The sequence below is a fragment of the Musca vetustissima genome, unplaced genomic scaffold (genome assembly GCF_032173495.1).
Source record: "Musca vetustissima isolate MV318-11 ecotype Yass unplaced genomic scaffold, APGP_CSIRO_Mvet_v1 utg29509, whole genome shotgun sequence".
NCBI classification, from domain to species: Eukaryota; Metazoa; Arthropoda; class Insecta; order Diptera; family Muscidae; genus Musca; species Musca vetustissima.
This window is the reverse complement of record NW_026883678.1, coordinates 402,749-407,425: the sequence shown is the minus strand read 5'-3', so window position 1 is coordinate 407,425 and position 4,677 is coordinate 402,749.

The following is a 4,677-nucleotide window of genomic DNA, read 5'->3' as shown; positions in this document are numbered from 1 at the left end:
TAAAAATCCACGCTTAGGCCTCTGATATTCCTTGAAAAAAATCTTCTTTAAAAATCCACGCTTAGGCCTCTGATATTCCTTGAAAAAAATCTTCTTTAAAAATCCACGCTTAGGCCTCTGATATTCCTTGAAAAAAATCTTCTTTAAAAATCCACGCTTAGGCCTCTGATATTCCTTGAAAAAAATCTTCTTTAAAAATCCACGCTTAGGCCTCTGATATTCCTTGAAAAAAATCTTCTTTAAAAATCCACGCTTAGGCCTCTGATATTCCTTGAAAAAAATCTTCTTTAAAAATCCACGCTTAGGCCTCTGATATTCCTTGAAAAAAATCTTCTTTAAAAATCCACGCTTAGGCCTCTGATATTCCTTGAAAAAAATCTTCTTTAAAAATCCACGCTTAGGCCTCTGATATTCCTTGAAAAAAATCTTCTTTAAAAATCCACGCTTAGGCCTCTGATATTCCTTAAAAAAAAATCTTCTTTAAAAAATCCACGCCTAGGGCACTGATATTCCTTGAAAAAATCTTCTTTAAAAAATCCACGCCTAGGGCACTGATATTCCTTGAAAAAATCTTCTTTAAAAAATCCACGCCTAGGGCACTGATATTCCTTGAAAAAATCTTCTTTAAAAAATCCACGCCTAGGGCACTGATATTCCTTGAAAAAATCTTCTTTAAAAAATCCACGCCTAGGGCACTGATATTCCTTGAAAAAATCTTCTTTAAAAAATCCACGCCTAGGGCACTGATATTCCTTGAAAAAATCTTCTTTAAAAAATCCACGCCTAGGGCACTGATATTCCTTGAAAAAATCTTCTTTAAAAAATCCACGCCTAGGGCACTGATATTCCTTGAAAAATCTTCTTTAAAAAATCCACGCCTAGGGCACTTGAAAAATAAAAAATTAGGGCACTGATATTCCTTGAAAAAATCTTCTTTAAAAAATCCACGCCTAGGGCACTGATATTCCTTGAAAAAATCTTCTTTAAAAAATCCACGCCTAGGGCACTGATATTCCTTGAAAAAATCTTCTTTAAAAAATCCACGCCTAGGGCACTGATATTCCTTGAAAAAATCTTCTTTAAAAAATCCACGCCTAGGGCACTGATATTCCTTGAAAAAATCTTCTTTAAAAAATCCACGCCTAGGGCACTGATATTCCTTGAAAAAATCTTCTTTAAAAAATCCACGCCTAGGGCACTGATATTCCTTGAAAAAATCTTCTTTAAAAAATCCACGCCTAGGGCACTGATATTCCTTGAAAAAATCTTCTTTAAAAAATCCACGCCTAGGGCACTGATATTCCTTGAAAAAATCTTCTTTAAAAAATCCACGCCTAGGGCACTGATATTCCTTGAAAAAATCTTCTTTAAAAAATCCACGCCTAGGGCACTGATATTCCTTGAAAAAATCTTCTTTAAAAAATCCACGCCTAGGGCACTGATATTCCTTGAAAAAATCTTCTTTAAAAAATCCACGCCTAGGGCACTGATATTCCTTGAAAAAATCTTCTTTAAAAAATCCACGCCTAGGGCACTGATATTCCTTGAAAAAATCTTCTTTAAAAAATCCACGCCTAGGGCACTGATATTCCTTGAAAAAATCTTCTTTAAAAAATCCACGCCTAGGGCACTGATATTCCTTGAAAAAATCTTCTTTAAAAAATCCACGCCTAGGGCACTGATATTCCTTGAAAAAATCTTCTTTAAAAAATCCACGCCTAGGGCACTGATATTCCTTGAAAAAATCTTCTTTAAAAAATCCACGCCTAGGGCACTGATATTCCTTGAAAAAATCTTCTTTAAAAAATCCACGCCTAGGGCACTGATATTCCTTGAAAAAATCTTCTTTAAAAAATCCACGCCTAGGGCACTGATATTCCTTGAAAAAATCTTCTTTAAAAAATCCACGCCTAGGGCACTGATATTCCTTGAAAAAATCTTCTTTAAAAAATCCACGCCTAGGGCACTGATATTCCTTGAAAAAATCTTCTTTAAAAAATCCACGCCTAGGGCACTGATATTCCTTGAAAAAATCTTCTTTAAAAAATCCACGCCTAGGGCACTGATATTCCTTGAAAAAATCTTCTTTAAAAAATCCACGCCTAGGGCACTGATATTCCTTGAAAAAATCTTCTTTAAAAAATCCACGCCTAGGGCACTGATATTCCTTGAAAAAATCTTCTTTAAAAAATCCACGCCTAGGGCACTGATATTCCTTGAAAAAATCTTCTTTAAAAAATCCACGCCTAGGGCACTGATATTCCTTGAAAAAATCTTCTTTAAAAAATCCACGCCTAGGGCACTGATATTCCTTGAAAAAATCTTCTTTAAAAAATCCACGCCTAGGGCACTGATATTCCTTGAAAAAATCTTCTTTAAAAAATCCACGCCTAGGGCACTGATATTCCTTGAAAAAATCTTCTTTAAAAAATCCACGCCTAGGGCACTGATATTCCTTGAAAAAATCTTCTTTAAAAAATCCACGCCTAGGGCACTGATATTCCTTGAAAAAATCTTCTTTAAAAAATCCACGCCTAGGGCACTGATATTCCTTGAAAAAATCTTCTTTAAAAAATCCACGCCTAGGGCACTGATATTCCTTGAAAAAATCTTCTTTAAAAAATCCACGCCTAGGGCACTGATATTCCTTGAAAAAATCTTCTTTAAAAAATCCACGCCTAGGGCACTGATATTCCTTGAAAAAATCTTCTTTAAAAAATCCACGCCTAGGGCACTGATATTCCTTGAAAAAATCTTCTTTAAAAAATCCACGCCTAGGGCACTGATATTCCTTGAAAAAATCTTCTTTAAAAAATCCACGCCTAGGGCACTGATATTCCTTGAAAAAATCTTCTTTAAAAAATCCACGCCTAGGGCACTGATATTCCTTGAAAAAATCTTCTTTAAAAAATCCACGCCTAGGGCACTGATATTCCTTGAAAAAATCTTCTTTAAAAAATCCACGCCTAGGGCACTGATATTCCTTGAAAAAATCTTCTTTAAAAAATCCACGCCTAGGGCACTGATATTCCTTGAAAAAATCTTCTTTAAAAAATCCACGCCTAGGGCACTGATATTCCTTGAAAAAATCTTCTTTAAAAAATCCACGCCTAGGGCACTGATATTCCTTGAAAAAATCTTCTTTAAAAAATCCACGCCTAGGGCACTGATATTCCTTGAAAAAATCTTCTTTAAAAAATCCACGCCTAGGGCACTGATATTCCTTGAAAAAATCTTCTTTAAAAAATCCACGCCTAGGGCACTGATATTCCTTGAAAAAATCTTCTTTAAAAAATCCACGCCTAGGGCACTGATATTCCTTGAAAAAATCTTCTTTAAAAAATCCACGCCTAGGGCACTGATATTCCTTGAAAAAATCTTCTTTAAAAAATCCACGCCTAGGGCACTGATATTCCTTGAAAAAATCTTCTTTAAAAAATCCACGCCTAGGGCACTGATATTCCTTGAAAAAATCTTCTTTAAAAAATCCACGCCTAGGGCACTGATATTCCTTGAAAAAATCTTCTTTAAAAAATCCACGCCTAGGGCACTGATATTCCTTGAAAAAATCTTCTTTAAAAAATCCACGCCTAGGGCACTGATATTCCTTGAAAAAATCTTCTTTAAAAAATCCACGCCTAGGGCACTGATATTCCTTGAAAAAATCTTCTTTAAAAAATCCACGCCTAGGGCACTGATATTCCTTGAAAAAATCTTCTTTAAAAAATCCACGCCTAGGGCACTGATATTCCTTGAAAAAATCTTCTTTAAAAAATCCACGCCTAGGGCACTGATATTCCTTGAAAAAATCTTCTTTAAAAAATCCACGCCTAGGGCACTGATATTCCTTGAAAAAATCTTCTTTAAAAAATCCACGCCTAGGGCACTGATATTCCTTGAAAAAATCTTCTTTAAAAAATCCACGCCTAGGGCACTGATAATCCTTGAAAAAATCTTCTTTAAAAAATCCACGCCTAGGGCACTGATATTCCTTGAAAAAATCTTCTTTAAAAAATCCACGCCTAGGGCACTGATATTCCTTGAAAAAATCTTCTTTAAAAAATCCACGCCTAGGGCACTGATATTCCTTGAAAAAATCTTCTTTAAAAAATCCACGCCTAGGGCACTGATATTCCTTGAAAAAATCTTCTTTAAAAAATCCACGCCTAGGGCACTGATATTCCTTGAAAAAATCTTCTTTAAAAAATCCACGCCTAGGGCACTGATATTCCTTGAAAAAATCTTCTTTAAAAAATACACGCCTAGGGCACTGATATTCCTTGAAAAAATCTTCTTAAAAAAATCCACGCCTAGGGCACTGATATTCTTTTAAAAAGTTTCTTTAAAAAATCAACGCCTAGGGCACTGATATTCCTTGAAAAAATCTTCTTAAAAAAATCCACGCCTAGGGCACTGATATTATTTTAAAAAATTTCTATAAAAAATCCACGCCTTATGCTCTGATATTCGTTGAAAAAAAAAATTCTTTAAAAAATCCACGCCTTATGCTCTGATATTCGTTGAAAAAAAAATTCTTTAAAAAATCCACGCCTAGGGCACTGATATTCCTTGAAAAAATCTTCTTTAAAAAATCCACGCCTAGGGCACTGATATTCCTTGAAAAATCTTCTTTAAAAAATCCAAGCCTAGGGCACTGATATTCCTTGAAAAAATCTT